This window comes from Physeter macrocephalus, chromosome 8 (genome assembly GCF_002837175.3).
Source record: "Physeter macrocephalus isolate SW-GA chromosome 8, ASM283717v5, whole genome shotgun sequence".
Taxonomy (NCBI): domain Eukaryota; kingdom Metazoa; phylum Chordata; class Mammalia; order Artiodactyla; family Physeteridae; genus Physeter; species Physeter macrocephalus.
The window spans coordinates 39683445-39706669 of NC_041221.1; positions in this window are offsets into that span (position 1 = coordinate 39683445).

Here is a 23225-nt window from a genome sequence, read left to right on the forward strand (position 1 = left end):
GAAGGCTTTTGGTCCCCCTGGGAACAGATTGAGGTGTGGAGGCAGCAGGGCTCACCTGTGCACTGACTTGAGACCAGTTCAATAAAGTGTGTACCTTAAAGAAAAAAAAGAAAGAAAAGAAAATTTTAAAAAATAAAATAAAAGGAGCCCCCTGAACTGCCTAAAATGCTGCTTAGACCAGGTTCAACTTCTTTATTTCCATAGTCTTGGAATAAAGTCACCCCAGGAAACTGCTTCATGGTACATGAAATGCCCCATTCTAACATCAAGCATTTAAGGACAGGATGAGGGTGGGAATAAATGATTCTTCATCAGAGAAGACATTAGTTTGATAGATGTAGAGAAGTAAAAACTAGTGCAGAGGGAGGATTTTTCTCCCTCTCACAGATTCAAAGAGAAAGCAATGTGGTAAAAAAAAACAAAAAAAAACAAAACAAAAATAAAACCCAGTTCTTGCCTCTTTAAGAATAAAGCATCACACCATGTATTTCATAAAAATAATAACCTATGAATAGCTAATAGCTTTTCTGACCCAAAAGCTGCTAACAACGTTAGTATCCAAATTCTTAATTGTATCTGTTCCTGATACTTTGTTGTACAGATGATGTGAAAGTTGTTTCAATAATATGAGTATTTTATAATTGAGGTCTAAATGACATTGGCATTTAATGTGATGATAATTGTGAGGAGGCTATTGAAACAAGAGTTCAAGTAGAAGATAAAACCTCACTCATGTTGCACACTTTTTCAATGCAACCTTTGCCCAGCTTCCAATTTAAAGGGTCAAAATTACTTTTATCCCTATAGTAGAAGTGTTTCTTTCTTAGACTGAAAACAATTACTCTTGGCATGGAGTAGTTAAATGAACTAATTAGATGTTGATTCAAATTAGGACCACACTTCTTTCAAACATTCTCGCACTAAACTCTGACTATCAACTGTCTGTTGTTAGTATCTTTTCTGCCTCTGTTCTCGATGTTTTCTGGAAAATAACACTTGTTATAGGAGAAAATAATTACTAAATATTTTAATTGTTTTTTTACTCCAGGAAACTGAGAGGTTTTCTATAAATGTGAATTCACAAAAGAATATACCTCGTTGCCTATGTCTGCTGTCAACTTTACTACTCAGGTTAATTTAATTTCAATTATTTTAGTGCATATCATACTGTAAAGTGATTTCAATTTCTTCCTGATGTAACTATCCATTACTTTGTTGTTCTCTGGCTTATTGTATAAGATATATTTTTGCCTAATATTTTTGCATTATTTTATTATTTTCTTAAATCCTTAACTGGATTGATAATGCAGTTCTGCTCCTCCAAGATTTTGAAGGCTAATACTGTCAGGTAGAAAACCAAATCAAACCATAATAAAGAATAAGGCTGAGACCATTTCCCTAGAGTAAATATGCATTGTTGTATACGACTAAAGGAATTATAGGGGTTTATTGTGTTTTGCAATTTCATTATATTTGAATGCATATGGATATATTTGTCTCTTAGTAAATTTATCTTTCTCCTTCTTTCATAGATAAATTATCCTTTCATCTAAAAGCAAAGATGATAAAGACAAATTCATACATCATGGCACTCATGTCTCTGTACCATCAATTTAAAATGTGATGCATACCCACAGTCTTTAGTTTAAAACTACTCTATGCTGACCTAAAGTAATACTGTTTCCTGATCTCACCCATGTGCCGTATATGTGCGTGAATGTATTTCAAATGTAGGAGTTCATGATCATGATGTTCTGAAAACATAATGTGAACACAAGATCACCCCAGTGTTCAATGCACCATCCCTTCAGTGCAAACCTCTTGTGCCCCTATCCATTTGTAGACAATTCAATAGCCTTGGAGCATTCTCTGGATTATTATCCACATAAGCAGATCTATTGTCTCCTATCTACTTCAATATGTGAAATGTTATTTCTCACATCATCAGGTATGTATCATCATGTTGCTGTAAGTCAGTTCTTCTCAGCTTAAGTACCTTTTGTTTTCTTCTTTCTCAACTACACTTATTTAGTTTGGGTCACAATTATGTAGAAAAAGAATCTGATATTCATTTTTAGACCATATACATTATTTTAAAATAAACAACAGAAATCAAATTTGGGAAAATGGAAGTCAAGGGAAGGGTCAGAACACCAGGATTCAAGCAGAGCCTGGATCAGGGCAGTGACAGAAGCTTAAGCAATAGGGGTTGAAAAACCCTTTTCAGAGTACTAAATTAGCATTAGTCAGCACCAGGATATCTTAATTTTAGGATATCACTGCACCAAATTTTAAACACTGGGGAGAAAAGGAACTGCTCAGTTTCAATCAAGTGTTTAATTCTGGATCAGTTAGTGATAGCCAGAAGTGCTTGGGTCACATAGCACATATGTGACCACAAGTCTGCTGCAAGAGACTCTGGGGCTAAGGTAAGCCAGAGTCCCCAAGAGGTGTCTTTCTCTAATAGTATAGACAAGTGCTAATAGGTTACAAACAGCTACTACTTAAGGGATTGGTGATATATTAGTAGTATAGTTAGAGGAAAATATTATGAGAGTAGTTAATAAGGCAATAAACAGAGAAACACTATGTGGTTTACTTATTTTAACTGAGGACCTTTAATATATATCTTCATGAAATCATTCCTCTATGAGAACTTTTCTAATGATATCAGAACCTCAGAGGTCTTTTCTTGCACCCATTCCCACCCTACCTTGACATAAAACCTAGGGCAAATCTCAATTTAATTTCCAGTGCTCTTTATTTATAAATTTATTTATTGAGATATTTCTTCTAATCTCTAATAAATGAACATTCTTTAGTTGGACCAGAATCATGTCTCCAACCCAGGCAAAGAATTTATGCAACAGACCATTTGAACAAATATTAAGGAAACCAAAACTGAAGGGGATTTCCAGGTCAACCAGAAGCTACCTTGTAAAATGTGTTTAACTTTATTAGGTTAAACTAACTCAAAAGGGTTTAAATACTTTCAATGACTAGAGCAGGGAATTCATAGGTGAAGCTAGAAATAGGACATGAATTTAAGAGGAAGAAAACCAAATAAAGGGGAATAGGAAAGTGGTGTTGTTTTCTCAATGACCACTAGCAGGATCAAGCCTACATCTATGAACATTTTTGGTGGATTTGTCACAAGACTTCTCATCATTAACAAGATACCTGAGAACTCAGTTTCTTCTAAAGGAGAAATGAATAGTAACTTGGAGAAAGGGTTGGGTTTTTTTTTGTAATCATATAGGACTGGCCTATACTTCATTGCCTAGGGTTTTTGTTTCTTTGTTTGTTTTGTTTCCTTTTGTTTTCTGCTGTCTGACTCATGTGTTGAATCCTTCATTGACTTCTGGAAGCTTGTGTTTCTTCCTGTTATATTCTACAGTAATGTTTACTAAACATCCAAAGCCAAGCTATGATTTAATCCGGACTTAGATGCTTACATTATAACATAATGTTAATGTAAGTGATATGTTAAATTTTTATACATGTGTATGTTTGTCCTTTATTAGTATTTATAGTTTCCTCAATATATCACCTATTTATGGATAAGGGTCAAGTTTTTTTTTTGTTGTTTTTTTTTTTTTTTTTTTTTTTTTTTTGTGGTATGCGGGCCTCCATCTGCCGTGGCCTCTCCCGTTGCGGAGCACAGGCTCCGGACGCGCAGGCCCAGCGGCCATGGCCCACGGGCCCAACCGCTCCGCGGCATGTGGGATCCTCCCAGACCGGGGCGCGAACCCGGTTCCCCTGCATCGGCAGGCGGACGCGCAACCACTGCGCCACCAGGGAAGCCCAAGGGTCAAGTTTTTAATATGCCTCAAGATGCACTAGGAAAAGTAAATCAATATTATGTCCTCATAAATGAACTAATTCTTACTGGAGAGATGAGTCTTATAATGATGCCATACTGTGTCTATGTAAGATGTTATAATGTTACCAAATGACCTGGAATATTTCATTAATATATTTAACCTATTTAGATATACAGGTAGTAAGAATAACTTTCCTCAGCAGAATTTTTTAAAAAAATACATTACACACTTTATTAGCCGGGCTTTTTTCACTTAACTACTTGATGGACCAGTCGATGAGCCCTGTTGCCTCTGTAAATCACATTGATTGATTCCTCGGGTGCATCAAATGCCTATAACAGGTCAGCTTCCCTCTGGATGGCCATTAGCTCTGGCTTCCACCATGTGGGTTTTATACTTAAGAAGATAGGATGAATTTTTCTCAAAGCTAGTTATGCAACTTGTACTCACAATTACAGCAAAGTCACGTACATATTAAGAAAGTTAAAATAGATTTGAAATAGAAAAGATTTATCATTTTGATACAAACTATTGTGCATCATTCTGTAAATCAATAGAAATAATATAAGGGAAAAATAGGTGTGGGCCAGATAACTGTGAAATATCAGGATATAGAAATAGAATAGGTTTTTATATAGTTTGTCACACAAGTGTTTTCAAATTCTTCCTTGCAGAGTGAAAAAACTAAACCCAGAAATATTAAATGATATATGATTGGTATGTTTCATGTGATGATGATAATATCAATTGTCATTTGACAACCTGTATCTGTAAAAATGCCTTCTTATCCATAAAAATATAAATTAATAAATTATATAAATACATATCTGTAGATGTATGCATGTGTACATACATGCACTGCATGCATGTATACAAATTTCTATATAATTTTCTTTATTCATTTTTGAATTCATTTCAAGAAACTAGACCAAAAAAAATAATTTTACCTTAACTGACTTAAAAATTTACTTCTATTTGGCTTAGTCTACAGACATAGAAAGAGAAAAAAAAATACCCTGACTTCACTCATCAATTACATTTTTAGGATGGCAGGTTTGGAGTTGTCAAGTTGACACCTCAGTTAAAAGATTTACTGGTTTCTTCAAAGCTTGAGAAGTGAATTGTGTTATCTCTGTTTTATAATCTCTTATAACTAATATTATTTTGAAAAATAGAGTGTAAAATTATAGCATAAAGAACAATTGCTTCTGCTATTCTTAAGTCACTATGCCAGGATACCTTGTAATTTTGAGGTAATTTATTTTTTTCTTCTCTAGACATGAGTATTCCTTTGTAAAGAACATGAAAGCACATAGGAAGAAGAGAAAGTTTTTCTTGAAAATTCAGGCAAGACTGTGTTCTAACATGAGCCAATTTTTTACAGAATATTTTTCCTTTTCTCTTCTTTAACATAGATCCCCACTCTGTAATACAACTTTTTACTTTAATGATGTCAGAGCAAAAAATTTCACCAGATAATATTAAACAGGCAAGGAAGACTTTATTCAAGGGAAAAGAGGCTGGAACTCAGTCTGAGCTCAGCTCCACTGAGATAAAGAGCAGGATGATTTTAAGACTGGGGGAGGAGGAGTGTAGGCCATGTGCATCTGCTAATTCATTTTAGGAAAAGGAAAAGTAAACTTCCTCATTTATTATAGGAATGAGGTGCCCACTGAAGTTACCTTCCTACTTTCCCCCAATCACTGGGAGATAGAGAAGCTATCTTCCTTGATGTTTACATTTCAAAGGGATGATTCTTAAGTCCTTGAGAAATATATTCTTGGGTTGTAAACCTGACAGAGGCTTTTAAATTGATTTACATCTCAAAGGGGCAGAGTAAGAATTTGCAATTCAAGTATTCTCAAAAAAAAACAAAAAACAAAAAAAAGGCTCTAAGGAAAAGGAGGTCAAGACCTAGAATCTGGATCTGGAATCAACCTGTCTAAAGTTTAGTTTAACTGAAGAGGACATTAAAGCTGCCTTGGTCAGTGGAAATACTCTATTTCTTCAGTGGGCAGTGTGGTAGCCACTGGCCACATGTGGCTATTGAGCACTTGGAATGAGGCTATTATGACTGAGTTATTGAATATTTAATTGTATTTACATTCAGTTAAGGTAAATTTAATTAGCCACATTAATTAAATGTGGCTAGTGGCTGCAGTATTGCACAGCATAGATATAAATTAAGTCATAATCGATAGCTATTATTTTGAACAAAAGTAGAATCGTAGCTAAAAATGAAAAATAATTGATCCTCTGTAAAGCATCTGCATTTATGTTTGGAATATTTGATGTGCTCCTTTTGGTTGCTGTTCTCTAATTTTTTGTTGTCATGTTCTTTCACTTATGATGGATCATCAAATATCACCACCTAAACACACACCAACTTATTAAGTTTCAAATATGTATGCTCGATTATTACTCATTTTCCAAATATAAGAAAGGCACCACAGCAGCATGGAATTTCTTGAGAGAGAAGAGTAAACTTCCAAGTTTTGCATTTCTGCTTTGGTAACAATTGTGTTATATATTCAGTGCTTGAAATGCACAACACTGTATTTCAAAACCAGAATCTCTCCTTGCCTTTCTCTGAAAGTGCCAGTGGTTTTTTATCTCACTTTTTTTTTTTCCCAGAATGAGTGAAGTGGTTAAATGCCCATGTCCATAGGTAGATAATTTTCCCACTGCCTATTCCACTTTTGCTGCAGGGGGGTGGAAATCTTCAGCTGATTTCTCTGCATCCTCATTCCTTTTTTTGTTTCCTTTGTTTTTGAAAGATATACACCTTCATCCTAAAATTAACATTTGTCCTCACATTATCTCTTTATCTAGCTGTCTCTTTAGTACTTATATTAGTCATCAATTCTCCTCCCACTTGTAATGTCAACCTCTCTTTCTACTGATTCTTTCTCTGACCTGAGCCTAAAGTTAAAAAAATTTCCAGCCAAGAACCAATGAAACTATAGCAGCAAAAATAACAACAACCCCCTACATACTCTCGTGGTTAAGTTATGATCACTTGCTCCAGTTTTTAATGTGTTGAAATATAAGTAAGGCTTAAAGACATTCCCAGAATCCCTATTAACAAACATAATCTAGGAAAAGAAACAAATAAACAGAAACTAACCCAGTCTTACAGATATAGAAGTAAAAATTGTTAAAAAAGAAGAAAAGGTACAAAAGAGAAACCAAGAAAGCAAGCAGTGAATCCAATATAGTACCAAAAAACTTAATACACTATACCCAAGTAGGTTTCATAGCAAAAATGAAAGAATGTTTCATCATTTTGTTATTTGTTAATATAACACATCATTTCATTAAGTCATAAAGGAAAATATGTGAGAGGTTGTATAGAATTCCATCTTAAAAAACAGTACAACCTGGGAAGGAAAAGTTCAAAGTGTAGACTCTGATAATCCAGGTTTAAGACTTGGCTTTGCCCCACTTTTGCTGTGTCTACTTGACCAATTCATGTAACTTCTCTCTGCTTATTTTATTATCTGTAAAGTTGGAATAACAATAGTGTCTGATTCATAAGGTTTAGAGGATAAAAGAGCTAGTTCATTTAAAGCATTTTACTGAGTGTTTGGCACAAGATAATACCTCAATGCATATTAGGTATTAATATTTTTATTATATTATATTATTTTATAAATATAATATTTCAGTTGACTCTTGAACAACACAGGTTTAAACTGCACAGGTCTATTTATATGCTGATTTTTTAAATTAGTAAATACTACAGTACTACATGATCCACCACTGTTAGCTGAATCCGAGGATTTGAAACAATGGATACGGAGGGCCGACTATAAAGTTGTACATGGAATTTCGACTGCTTGGAGGGTAGGAACTTCTAACCCTCGAGGTGTTCAAGAGTCAAATGTATATTACATTATATTACATTACATTACATTATATTATATTATATTTTATTAATTTGCTTTCTACTTTAGCGTCAATTTTCTTCAGAGTCCTTCTTTACCGTTTTCCTACTACCATTTTGTGGGCAACCTCATTCATTACTAAAACATGGCTTTTCAGATTTGACTGGCAAATTTTTGTTATAGCTCATATCTCTATAACGTTCCAGCCTCATCCATATTCTCAGCTATCAATACTTATTGTACGTGACTACTAGGTTGTCCTTGGATAGATCACTATATCAAATGTAAAATAACTACCACTACCTTCCATCTCTCTACCTTAACCCCATGTTTACTTCTTACCTAGGTATTCTCTATACTGATCTAGGCAATATTGATTCTAACTCTTAAATTAAAAATTTTAAAAATACTTGCTTTTTCTCCCTCACCTGAACTATTTGGCTATTGTTATTATTATACAGGTGAAATGGAGAAACAATCAACTTGGATATTTTTGGCACATGACAATAATTTGTTCCATATTAATGACTAAAGGAGTATGATAAGTCACCAATAAGATGTGCATTTCCTTATATATTTTCTGTGTCTGTCACCTTCTTTTAATTTAATTTCCCCTCCCAAAATTTGGATTAGGTTTTCATCTGCTCTTTCCCAGGCTATAGAATCGGCCTCTGATTTTCCAGCTTCCCAATTAATCCTTTATATCTTCAGTATATTCAATGGACTTCATTTATTATAGCTTATACTTTAAAACCTCTTAGTAGCTTTTCAAGCCCTTCAGAATCACTTCCGGCCATGCTTTTTCATTCTTGAATCTCTGCTCACTTTAGTCCTTGGCCACTCCCAGAACTGCTATATTTCCCAAACAACCCAGGATTTTTCTCATATTTTTGGCTTTCTATACACTGGTTTCCCTTGTTTGAGTCACTTTCCCCCTTTCCCATTTGGAAAAATACTGATTTTACCTTCTTTGAGACCCAACTAAACTGCTATCTCTTCTATGAAAATCTCTTTTCTCCAAAAAACTTTGTAATATAAAAATTTCTCCCACTGAACTTACAAAACATAATTGTGGTATCTTATCAAATTATATTATAAATATTTTATGCTTTCATTTTTTTCCTAGTAGAGTGTGAGCTCTTAGCAATTAGGTATTGTTTTCTTAATATCTGTACATTCATATAATTAATGACTTGCCTCAACTGATCTTTACATGCATGACTAATATTTTGGAATATGTGCATTATTCAAGAAAACATGTTACTAAAGTTTGTTATTTAGCTTTGATAACGATAAGAAGTCTCTATTAAAATTGTTTTTAAAAAAGATTTCTTACCCCCATGTTAAAAAAGCCCCTAAAACTGTAATAATTAAATATTAAGATACCTGTTTAATAATTAAACTTTAATTCAATTTATAATGTTATTTTGAATATTTTAAGATATGAAATAATTTGTATTTGATTATTTCAACTTTTCAAACATTCTTTTAATTATTGAATTTTCATTCATTTTGGCTCATTCTCTCTAGTATTTTAGAGGATAGATCGCCACCTGGTGGAAATTTTAAGTCTTAACTAAATGACCTAAAAACAATTTTGTGTGGCTTGTTTGTTATTGTTATTATGAGCATGTTAATAAGGATTCCGGTTGCAGTAGAGAAAATGTATTAAATTAATGAGCTGAAATCTAGTGTAAAATAAGAGCAAATACGTTTTAAAGTTAAACAAATGTGTTTCTGCTTGCCTTAACCATCCATTTGTATCACAATGAATTTCATACTGTGAATATTAAGGCTGTTGAAACTCAACAGATAGAAAAATAACCATTGGTGACTTAAATCATAAACCATGATTTGCTTTTGCTGATATCAGGCAAATTAAAAAAAATCTCTAAATTTCTATTGTTTTTGTTTTAGTAAGTCTCATATACAAACATTTCAAAACTGATCATACTCATTTCTGAAGCAGTAAATTATTGAGAATAATTCTAGTGGTTGGTAGAGTTTCTTTCTAAGATTCTAGAGTAGCTGATTATATCTTCAGTACAGTTCTTGACATCACCTCGAAAAGCAGTGTATTGCCATCTAATGAGGGTGGTATTCTTGTTGGATACAGTTTTATTTCCAAAAAATTAAAATTTAATATCACCATAATGGAATGTTTGCCTAGACATGCTAGGCCTGACAGAGATGATTTATGTTTCTGAAAATATAACTAAATTGCACAGAGCCCTTGAGGAACCTAAAAGCAGAATGTGTTAGGGAATGAGGGTTACATTGTGAAGGAGGAAAGCTCAAGAGCAGTCCCAGTTCGGTTACTAATTCATTGTGTGATCTTAATAATAATTATAATAATAATGATAAATATTATTATTTATAAGATAATGCAAAGTAGTTTTATATCACCTATTATTAAATCTTCACAACAATCATATGATCCAGGTTCCCTTATCATCTGGATGGTATAAATGACAAAACAAGTTCAGAGATACAAAATATCTTTCAAGTTCAAAGGACACTGCCAGAAAATTCAGCGAGACTATCTGAGGTTCTGTTTGCCCACTGGAAAAATAATAATCTCTAAATTTTTTTCAAGATTTTATTTTCTCATAAGTTGAATCATAATTACCAGATATGTTTCATTGTGGGAACAATTCATGTGTTTCTAAATTATGTTATGCATATTTTATTATGATTCTATCATACATAGATAGATAATGTATGGTACATTAGTAATGTAAAGAACAATCCAGAAAAATATAAATGCATAGTTCAAATAAATTAAAACAACGAACTGTATCAGTTTTTATGGTTAGCACTGTGGAAGTTTCCAGCTATTTATACATGATTATAATAGTCATCTGCAACTGACTTGGATGTAAGATTTATGTTAAAATTGACAATAATCGCTTTAATTTTCTTTAAAATTATATTTCCTATGTATCCATAACTAAACATAATTTAGTTTTGCCTGTTTTTCTCATTTAATAACACTGTACATTATTTCATGTCTTGTTTGTTTTCGTCAGTAATGTTTGTGAAAAATTTTATTTTTTACTTGAAAGAATAATCCAATTATTTTATTTTATTATTTTTTTAACATCTTTATTGGAGTATAATTGCTTTACAATGGTGTGTTAGTTTCTACTTTATAATAAAGTGAATCAGCTATACATATACATATATTCCCATAGCTCCTCCCGCTTGCGTCTCCCTCCCACCCTCCCTATCCAACCCCTCTAGGTGGTCACAAAGCACCGAGCTGGTATCCCTGTGCTATGTGGCTGCTTCCCACTACCTATCTATTTTACACTCGGTAGTGTATACATCTCCATGCTACTCTCTCATTTCATCCCATCTAACCCTTTACCCTCCCCGTATCCTCAAGTCCATTCTCTACATCTGTGTCTTTATTTCTGTCTTGCCCCTGGGTTCTACAGAACCTTTTTTTTTTTTTTTTAGATTCAATATACATGTGTTAACATATGGTATTTGTTTTTCTCCTTCTGACTTACTTCATTCTGTATGACAGACTCTAGGTCCACCGACCTCACTAAAAATAACTCAATTTTGTTTCTTTTTCTGGCCCCTCTCCAGCATGTATTGTTTCTAGATTTTTTGATGATGGCCATTCTGACTGGTGTGAGGTGATACCTCATTGTAGTTCTGATTTGAATTTCTCTAATGACTAGTGATGTTGAGCATCCTTTCATGTGTTTGTTGGCAATCTGTATATCTGCTTTGGAGAAATGTTTATTTAGGTCTTCTGCCCATTTTTGGATTGGGTTGTTTGCTTTTTTGATATTGAGCTGCATCGGCTGTTTGTAAATTTTGGAGATTAATCCTTTGTCAGTTTATTTTGTTGTGGATTTTTACATCTATGTTCATAGTGATATTGGTCTGTAGTTTTCTTTTTTGGGGATATCTTTGTCTGGGTGACAGTGGTCTTATAGAATGAGTTTGGGAGTGTTCCTCCCTCTGCTATATTTTGGAAGAGTTTGAGAAGAAGAGGTGTTAGCTCTTCTCTAAATGTTTGATAGAATTTGCCTGTGAAGCCATCTGGTCCTGGGCTTTTGTTTGTTGGAAGATTTTCAATCAGAGTCTCAATTTCAGTGCTTGTGATTTGTCTGTTTATATTTTTTATATCTTCTTAGTTCACCCTCGGAGGGTTGTGCTATTCTACGAATTTGTCCATTTCTTCCACATTGTCCATTTTATTGGCTATAGTTGCTTGTAGTAATCTCTCATGATCCTTTGTATTTCTGCAGTGCCAGTTGTTACTTCTTGTTTTTCATTTCTACTTTTGTTTATTTGAGTTTTCTCCCTTTTTTTCTTGATGAGTCTGGCTAATTGTTTATCTGTTTTGTTTATCTTCCAAAAGAACCAGCTTTATTTTTATTAATATTTGTTATTGTTTCCTTTATTTCCTTTTCATTTATTTCTGATCGGATCTTTATGATTTCTTTCCTTCTGCTAACTACGGGGTTTTTTTGTGCTTCTTTCTTTAATTGATTTAGGTGTAAGGTTAGGTTGTTTATTTGAGATGTTTCTTGTTTCTTGAGGTAGGATTGTATTTCTATCAACTTCCCTCTTAGAACTGCTTTTGATGCATCCCATAGGTTTTGGGGCATTGTGTTTTCACTGTCAGTTGTTTCTAGGTATTTCTTGACTTCCTCTTTGATTTCTTCAGTGATCTCTTGGTTATTTAGTAATGTATTGTTTAGCCTCCATGTCTTTGTATTTTTTACATATTTTTTCCTGTAATTGATTTCTAGTATCATAGCATTGTGGTCGGAAAAGATACTTGTTATGGTTTCAATTTTCTTAAATTTACCAAGGCTTGATTTGTGACCCAAGATATGATCTACCCTGGAGAATGTTCCAGGGGAACTCGAGAAGAAAGTGTATTCTGTTGTTTTTGGATGGAATGTCCTATAAATATCGATTAAGTCCATCTTGTTTAATGTATCATTTAAAGCTTGTGTTTCCTTATTTATTTTCGTTTTGGATGATCTGTTCATTGGTTAAAGTGAGGTGTTAAATTCCCCTATGATGATTTTGTTACTGTTGATTTCCCCTTTTATGGCTGGTAGTATTTACCATATGTATTGAGGGGCTCCTATGTTGGATGCATAAATATTTACAATTGCTATATCTTCCTCTTGGATTAATCCCTTGATCATTATGTAGTGTCCTTGTCTCCTGTAACAGTCTTTATTTTAAAGTCTATTTTGTCTGATATGAGAATTGCTACTCCAGCTTTCTTTTTATTTCCATTTGCATGGAATATCTTTTTCCATCCCCTCACTTTCAGTCTGTATGTGTCCCTAGGTCTGAAGTGGGTCTCTTGTAGACAACATATATACAGGTCTTGTTTTTGTATTCATTCAGCCAGTCTATGTCTTTTGGTGGGAACATTTAATCCATTTACATTTAAGGTAATTATCAATATGTATGTTCCTATTACCATTTTCTTGATTGTTTTGGGTTTGGTATTGTAGGTCTTTTCCTTTTCTGTGCTTCCTGCCTAGAGAAGTTCCTTTAGCATTTGTAGTAAAGCTGGTTTGGTGCTGATGAATTTTCTTAGCTTTTGCTTGTCTGTAAAGGTTTTAATTTCTCTGTCGAATATGAATGAGATTGTTGCTGGGTAGAGTAATTGTGGTTGTAGGTTTTTCCCTTTCATCACTTTACATATGTCCTGCCACTCCCTTCTGCCTTACAGAGTTTGTGCTGAAAGATTAGCTGTTAAACTTATGGGGATTCCCCTGTATATTACTTGTTGATTTTCCCTGCTGCTTTTAATATTTTTTCTTTATATTTAATTTTTGATTGTTTGATTAATATGTGTCTCGGCTTGTGTCTCTGTGGATTTACCCTGTATGGGACTCTCTGTGCTTCCTGGACTTGATTGACTATTTCCTTTCCCATATTAGGGAAGTTTTCAACTATAATCTCTTCAAATATTTCTCAGACCCTTTCTTTTTCTTGTCTTCTTCTTGGACCCCTATAATTTGAATGTTGGTACGTTTAATGTTTTCCCAGAGGTCTCAAAGACCGTCTTCAATTCTCTTCATTCTTTTTTCTTTATTCTGTGCTGCAGTAGTGATTTCCACTATTTTATCTTCCAGGTCACTTATCCGTCCTTCTGCCTCAGTTATTCTACTATAGAGAATTTTTAATTTCATTTATTGTGTTGTTCCTGATTGTCTGTTTGCTCTTTAGTTCTTCTAGATCCTTGTTAAATGTTTCTTGTATTTTCTCCATTCTATTTCCAAGATTTTGGATCATCTTTGCTATCCTTACTCTGAATTCTTTTTCCGGTAGACTGCCTATTTCCTCTTCATTTGTTTGGTCTGGTAGGTATTTACTTTGCTCCTTTATCTGCTGTGTTTTTCTCTGTCTTTTCAATTTGCTTAAATTACTGTGTTGGGGGTCACCTTTTTGTAGGCAGCAGATTCAGTTCCTGTTGTTTTTGGTGTCTGCTCCCAGAGGTTAAACTTGGTTCAGTGGGTTTTGTAGGCTACCTGATGGAGTGGACTGTTGCATGTATTCTGGTGGATGAGGCTGGATCTTGCCTTTCTGGTGGGCAGGACCGCATCTGGTGGTTTGTTTTGGGGTGTCTGTGACCTTATTATGATTTTAGGCAGCCGCTCTGCTAATGGGTGGGGTTGTGTTCATGTGTTGCTAGTTGTTTGGCATAGGGTGTCCAGCACTGTAGCTTGCTGGTCATTGAGTGGAGCTGGGTCTTCGTGTTGAGATGGAGATCTCTGAGAGAGCTTTCGCTGTTTAATATAAGCTGGAGGCCAGAGGTCTCTTGTGGACCAATGTCCTGAACTCGGCTCTCCCACCTCAGAGTCACAGCCCTGACACCTGGCTGGAGCACCAAGACCCTGTCAGGTACACAGCTTAGAAGAAAAGGAAGAAAAAAATAAATTAATAAAATAAAATATTTTTATTAAAATAAAAAAATTAGTAAAAATTAAAGTAATTAAAAAAAAGAAAGAGAAGAGAGCAATGATACCCAAAAACAAATCCACCAATGATAATAAGTGCTAATAACTATACTCAAAAAAAACAAAAAACAAAAAACGGACAGACAGAACCATAGGACAAATTGTAAAAGCAAAGCTACACAAAGTCACATGAAGAAGCATACACATACACAGTCACAAAAAGTAAAAGAAAAAATATATATCTATATATTAAAAAAAGGAAGAGAGCAACCAAATCAATAAACAAATCTACCAATGAAAACAAATTCTAAATACTAAACTAAGATAAACATAAGACCAGAAACAAATTAGCTGCAGAACACAAACCCCAAGTCTACAGTTGCTCCCAAAGTCCACCACCTCAATTTTGGGATGATTCTTTGTCTATTCAGGTATTCCACAGATGCAGTGTATGTCAAGTTGATTGTGGAAATTTAATCTGCTGCTCCTGAGGCTGCTGGGAGAGATTTCCCTTTCTCTTCTTTGTTCACACAGCTCCTGGGGTTCATCTTTGGATTAGTCCTCACCTCTGCATGTAGGTCGCCTGAGGGCATCTGTTCTTCCCCCAGCCAGGACGGGGTTAAAGCAGCAGCTGATTAGGGGTTCTGGCTCACTCAGGCTGAGGGGAGGGAAGGGTACATAATGCGGGGTGGCCCACAGCAGTAGAGGCCGGCATGATATTGCAACAGCCTGAGGCACGCCGTGTGTTCTCCCAGGGAAGTTGTTCCTGGATCACGGGACCCTGTCTGTGGCGGGCTGCACAGGCTCCCTGGAGGGGAGGTGTGGATAGTGACCTGTGCTTGCACACAGGCTTCTTGGTGGCTGCAGTAGCAGGCTTAGCATCTCATGCCCATCTCTGGTGTCTGTGCAGATAACCTCGTCTTGCGCCCGTCTCTGGAGTTTGTTTAGGCGGTGCTCTGAATCCCCTCTCCTCACACACCCCAAAACAATGGTCTCTTGTCTCTTAGGCAGGTCCAGACTTCTTCCTGGACTCCCTCCCGGCTAGCTGTGGTGCACTAGCCCCCTTCAGGCTGTGTTCACACAGCCAACCCCAGTCCTCTCCCTGGGATCCACCTGAAGCCCGAGCCTCAGCTCCCAGCCCCTGCCCGCCCCAGCAGGTGAGCAGACAAGCCTCTCGGGCTGGTGAGTGCTGATCGGCACCGATCCTCCGTGCGGGAATCTCTCCGCTTTGCCCTCCGCACCCATGTTGCTGTGTTCTCCTCCGTGGCTCCGAAGCTTCCCTCTTTCGCCACCCGCAGTCTCTGCCCATGAAGGGGCTTCTTAGTGTGTGGAAACTTTTCCTCCTCCACAGCTCCCTCCCAGAGGTGTAGGTCCCATCCCTATTCTTTTGTCTCCGTTTTTTCTTCTTTCTTTTGCCCTACCCAGGTACGTGGGGATTCTCTTGCCTTTTGGGAAGTCTGAGGTCTTCTGCCAGCGTTCAGTAGGTGTTCTGTAGGAGTTGTTCCACATGTAGATGTATTTCTGATGTATTTCTGGGGAGGAAGGTGATCTCCATGTCTTACTCCTCCACCATCTTGAAGGTCTCAATCAATAATAATTTTGTGAAAATTACCTCTTATTGTGTAGATATTCTGTTTATTTTCATTGTTCTATAGTAATTTATTCTATTAATTTGAAATTAATACAATAATTGTGGTCATGTAACTTGCTTTGGCCAATGAGATATGAGAAGGAGTGATATACGTCATTTATGGACAGAAACTTTAAAAGCCAGTTTATAATTTATCATATTCATTTCCCTCTGCTGTGGTGATCATAGATGTGCGGTTCAGAGCAAGCCTCCACTAGCTTGCATCCGTGAGTGACTCCAGGAGCAGATTCATCTAATAATCTACATCAGATATGAAACGTGTGTGAAATGTATACTTTTCGTTTGTTAAGTAAGTGAAATTTTAGAGTTATATATTACCACAGAATGAGATGACCTGTTGTGATTGTTCCTATAACAATATGTGTTTTTATCAATTTCTACAACACTAGTGCTGCCCTACTAATACTCTCGGAATAAAACGTTGTGTAAACACCAGGTCTCCTTTATCTTATTTCCTACTGCTACGTCTTGCTTCTGTATTTTAAGTCTCTCTATTTTAAATACACTGTATCAATATATTATATTCTTAAATAGTTAAAGTTTGTTAAGATTTATTTTTATATGTATCACTTTTGTTACTCTTTATTCTTTAAACTACCTCAGAATTTCCATCTGGGATTCCTTTCCTCCTGCCTGAAGTATAGGCTTAGTGAGTAATCAATTTTGATGTGGAAGTGGTGGGTATGGCTTAGACTAGACATTCTTTACTTAATGTGAAATTATGGCTACACTAGCTTTCTTAATACACTCATGTTACTCCTATCAAATATCAGACAGATTTGATTTTGTCATTAAAGAGGAAAGAAAATGTGTCAAAGTCTTTTGTCTTGCCTTCAATAAATAAATAATTTATTAGCTTACTTATTTTTTGTAAAAGTTTTTTATAGAAAGATTGACACAGTTGAGGGGAAAATTTGAAAGGACTGAAGAGTAATTTTTACTTGTTCTTTTCACAAAGGATGTGAGACCACTTTGAATTAAGGATGAAGATACAAAGTGCCTTCTGAAGGTTAAGCCAATCATGTTGAGAAGATATTTTCATTTGTGATTTAAAGCAGGCTGATTCTAGATCAAAGATTTAAAGTGCTGTTTCTTTTGCCTTACTGTGTGTTATGAGAAAGTAAATGAAGTTGCAGCTTAATTGTCTTTTTCCTCCAGTAAGGTCAGCTATGATGTAGGTTATCTGTGTACTCAATATTAACAACACACCTACTGATAGTTATAAGTGAACAAACACTTTTACTTATTCTGTGTTTTATTTTAACTGAAAGGAATATAATCCAACAATCTGAGTAAAATGTATAGCCAATAGTTAAAACACAGACACGCTTATACACATACATACATAGAGCTACACTTAGTATGCAAATGAATTCTAAGGTCCACTTATTTTCTTAAGAATTTACAGTAAGGAAGAAAATCCTAGAGTTGAGGGCAAGGTTTAGCATACTAATGAGAGTTCTTTTGTTTTTTGTTCTTACTTTTACTTATTTTTTCATTAGAAGTCTAGTATGCTATCTTCATCATTTTTCAAATTTACCTGGTTTGTATTCTCAGGATCATCCCTGAGTCTTTTTTTCCTAACATTATTTCTAAACTTGCCATTATATTTCAAAGTCCATCACCTTTTCATCATAGTCTAAAATAATTTTGTCTGTTCAACTGATTCAAGTGTCATATGATACAACAGTTGTAAAACACTGGACTGTAATATTAATGTACCACCTAATGTGCAGAAAGAAAAAAAAAATTAGTTATTTTAAATTGCCAGCAGTTGACTGTTTTTCAGTGGAGAAATTCAAATTCATGTACGAGGATGGATTACAGTTTCTTTTTTTTGTAAGTAGTAAAACCTATTAAGCCAAAAAAGTAGTAAATGGGTCCTGTGTTTATGTAAGTATAATTTTAATTACATAGACTTAATTGGAAATGAAGAACTTCAACACAATGAGTGGCTAAGCTGCTCAACATAATTATGTGAAACTTTGTGATATTAGTTGCATTTTTACAGATTATCCTAAATTTGATAAAAGTTGAGCCTACAAGCAGAAATGGAAAAAAAAAAAAAAGGTCTTACTTTTTTCTTTTCTCTTTGATCCAGTGCCTGTCATTGAAAAGGCTGGATTGCTGATTAAAGGGGAATAGTCAATAAAACTATCACTGGGAGAAATAAGTTGGCTGTTACAGCAAGGTGGCAGGTGAGGAAATCAGCAGAGGTGGTCAAGTCAAGCAAGACTATCTTTAGTGGGATGTCAAGTAAGAACTTCAAGGACAGTATTATCTAATAGCCAATAAAAAAATTTCCGTTCTTAAATAGTACTTTCAATCCGTTGACCAAAAACCTTTAGTAAAGTTTCTTTAAACACCATAGTCTTAATAAATTTTTGAGCATTGAAAATTACAGACATCTACACTTGGTTGAAAGTGGCATATTTTACCACAGAAGAGGGAGAAGCTAGTTAATAGACAGCCAGGGGACATTTGCAGAAACATAAAAATCATTTGGGTATTAATAGAGATATTGACAGAGTAAACATACACAAAATTAAAAGTCAGACTATTGTCTTGGGGTGTTACAGACTGCTCACTGAAGGCTAGAAAATGCAAATTTAGAAATGCTTTGCTATATACATTCAGCCCTCTGTATCCAAGGGTTCCACATCCTCAGATTCAACCTATCTCAGATAAGAAAATTTTTAAAATTCCAGAAAATCCCAAAAAACAAAATTGAATTTGCCATGTGCTGGCAGCTATTTACATCATATTTACATTGTACTTACAACTATTTACATAGCATTTACATTTTATTAGATACTATAAGTGATCTAGAGATTATTTAAATTGTGCTGAAGGATGTGCACATGCAAATACTGTGCCATTTTATTAATATATAAGGGACTATAGCAACTGCAGATTTTGGTATTCCCTTGAAGGGGGTTTCTGGAACCAATACTCAGCAGATATCAAGAGAGGACTATAATGAGTGATCTATTTCCAAATGCTAATACTGTGATCAATTTGAAACACCTTAGCCAAAATATAACTATACTATTTTCCTAGATAGGCTTTCCACATTTTTCTACCTCTAATCTAGATGAATTTCTACACGGAGCCATAGGGTTCTTCTTTAAAGTTGCCCAGATCATGTCACTTCTAAACTTAAAGCCCTAAAGCAATTTCTTGTGTTTTTAGAGTCACATCTAAAAATCATTAACCAGATCTGTAAGCCACTAACTGACTCATGTTGACTTCTTCGAAAAATTCTTTAAAAAACCTGCTGTCACTCTAGCGTATTTTCATTTCCTCAAAACCACCAGGTCCTTTCTCTACACTTCAGGACCTTCGTGCATGCTCTTTCTTTTGCCAGGGACACTTTGAATTCATAGTCTAGTTCAAATGCTACTTTCTGTATCTCAACGATATATCCTTAGTGTATTTCCACAGCACTGTTTACTTCTCCTTTAGAGAAAATGTCAGAATTGTGTTATAATTATCTAAATAATTTTACGTATCATCAATCTCCCTGATTAGACTGTAGAGTCATAAAGGTAAGGGTCATTCTTGGCTTGTTCACCACATTAACACTTGGGAGAATGTTTTGCAGGTAATTGACTTAAAACTCATGCTTCATTGAGTGAATGAATTCATGAATAATTAAATAAAATCATGAATGTAAGGCAGATAGTGAGATAAATACTGAACTTTTTCACACTGGGTATTTATGTAAAGAACAGTATTAATAATATTAATGTTAATGTCATGTAGCATTCATTTCACAGTCCTTAAGAATCAATCTCCTGATAACTTATTTTAAAAATTGAATTTTTGATCAACTTTCTAGCTCAGTTCTCTGAATTTCACCACATATTTTCACCATTTTTGCTCTAATTACATCTTCATTTTCCTCTTACCCCTGTAAGGCATTACTCAGCATCATCTAACACATGTCCATAAACACAATGTGTTAAAACTCCATTTTCTCTGGCACACAAGCGTACAATGTATATTTCTTTAGTTATACCTACATCTATGTGCTTGTTATAGTGCCCTAAATGCAATGGGTGCTCAATAAACATTGGCAGGTGAAAATGATGAGGAGCCATGCCTTGTTAAAATGATTAGAATTCAGTCAGCGTGGTTTAACATCCTTAGCAATTTCTGTCTTTGAAAGTTTAAATAAGAACCTCTTAAAAATAGTATAACTGTGATAAAAAAACACACCTGTATTATTTTAGTTATATACATTATTCATTTGCAAGTAGTTTAATTTGATATTAGAAATAAAAGAAAATGGCTGCTGAACAAAAGACTTGGCTCAGATTATTATAAGGAGAATTCTTGATATATAAAAACATGCGTGATGTGGGGAAGGCTTCTATTTCCAGGTGTATAAGAATACTTTTACCAAACCTGAAAGCAAGAATAAAGGTACATTTTGGAAAGATTTACCAAAATATGCATAGTCTGGAAACTCTATGTTCTAAGAAGATTCTCTGAAGGAAAAACTAAAAGCTAGAATGAAGGTGTAGGGAGCTGCCTTTCAGTTCTATGTATCAGGCAATCTATGACAAATTTATTGATAACAAGCTGATTTTACAGCAAGTGAAATCTCAGTATGAGTAAAGAATGTTTTCATGAAGCAACACTAGTGCATAAAGTGTGAAGAAGTTCAGTACTCCAGCTGCCTTTCCTGTAATAGAATGTACAGCATAATTCCAAATGCATTGTTCCCAGATTTAATTGCATAGTAATACTCAAATCAAAGAAACAGGTAACATTCTTGGAAATATGAGCTAAGTTATGATTCAGTAAATAGTTTAGATGATTATGCTCTGTGTTGCATGAATGAAGTCATAAAAATTCAACTTTAAATGTAATTATGACAAAAATCATTTTGTTCATGTACTCTAGTTGATTGTTTAATGAGTTACATTCATTTTAGACCAAAATACATGCTAAGCAGAGGAAAGTCCTCTAGCTACAGCATGGCTTTTTTTCTGACTAAAAGAACCCAGACATGAGCAATTGAAAGACTGCATAATTTATCTATATCAGTGTGGTTAGAATTAAAGTACGTAGTCCTATACCATGTACATTTGGAGGCATTTTGAAAATTATCAAAATTGACTACTTTAGGTTTCATGTTTCTTTAGATGATCTGTCTCATATTACCCTAAAGTCTAACATTTAAATATTCTTTAAAAATTTCCCTAGATGAATAGAAAATCCAAATATTTACCTAAAGTATGCTATATTCATAATTAAATAATCTTTTCAACATGCATAGTTACCAATGTGGGAAATGTTAAAACATAATTATTTAAACTATTTTTTTTAACATCTTTATTGGAGTATAATTGCTTTACAATGGTGTGTTAGTTTCTGCTTTACAACAAAGTGAATCAGTTATACAAATATATATGTTCCCATATCTCTTCTCCCTTCTGTCTCCCTCCCTCCCACCCTCCCTATCCCACCCCTCTAGGTGGTCACAAACCACCTAGCTGATCTCCCTGTGCCATGCAGCTGCTTCCCACTAGCTATCCACCCTACTCTCCCTCCCTCCCACCGTCCCTATCCCACCCCTCTCGTGGTCACAAAGCACAGAGGTGATCTCCCTGTGCTATGCGGCAGCTTCCCACTAGCTATCTAATTTACATTTGGTAGTGCATATATGTCCCTGCCACTCTCTCACTTCGTCACAGCTTACCCTTCCCCCTCCCCATGTCCTCAAGTCCATGCTCTAGTAGGTCTGTGTTTTATTCCTGTCCTACCACTAATCTCTTCATGACATTTTTTTTTCTTAGATTCCATATATATGTGTTAGCATACGGTATTTGTTTTTCTCCTTCTGATTTACTTCACTCTGTATGACAGACTCCAGGTCTATCCACCTCATTACAAATAACTCAGTTTCATTTCTTTTTATGGCTGAGTAATATTCCATTGTATATATGTGCCACATCTTCTTTATCCATTCATCTGTTGATGGACACTTAGGTTGCTTCCATGTCCTGGCTATCTTAAATAGAGCTGCAATGAACATTTTGGTACATGACTCTTTTTGAATTATGGTTTTCTCAGGGTATATGCCCAGTAGTGGGATTGCTGGGTCGTATGGTAGTTCTATTTGTAGTTTTTTAAGGAACCTCCATACTGTTCTCCATAGTGGCTATATCAATTTACATTCCCACCAAGAGTGCAAGAGTGTTCCCTTTTCTCCACACCCTCTCCAGCATTTATTGTTTCTAGGTTTTTTGATGACGGCCATCCTGACCGGTGTGAGATGATATCTCATTTTAGCTTTGATTTGCATTTATCTAATGATTAATGATGTTGAGCGTTCTTGCATGTGTTTGTTGGTTCATACTTTTACATGTACCTGTCCAGTTTTCCCAGCACCACTTATTGAAGAGGCTGTTTTTTCTCCACTATATATTCTTGCCTCCTTTATCAAAGATAAGGTGACCATATGTGTGTGCGTTTATCTCTGGGCTTTCTATCCTGCTCCATTGATCCACATTTCTGTTTTTGTGCCAGTACCATACTGTCTTGATTACTGTAGCTTTGTAGTATAGTCTGAAGTCAGGGAGCCTAATTCCTCCAGCTCCATTTTTCGTTCTCAAGATTGCTTTAGCTATTCGGGGGTCTTTTGTGCTTCCATACAACTTGTGAAATTTTTTGTTCTAGTTCTGTAAAAAATGCCAGTCATAGTTTGATACGGATTGCATTGAATCTGTAGATTGCTTTGGGTAGTATTGTCATTTTCACAATGTTGATTCTTCCAATCCAAGAACATGGTATATCTCTCCATCTGTTTGTATCATCTTTAATTTCTTTCATCAGTGTCTTATAATTTTCTGCATACAGGTCTTTTGTCTCCTTAGGTAGGTTTATTCCTAGATATTCT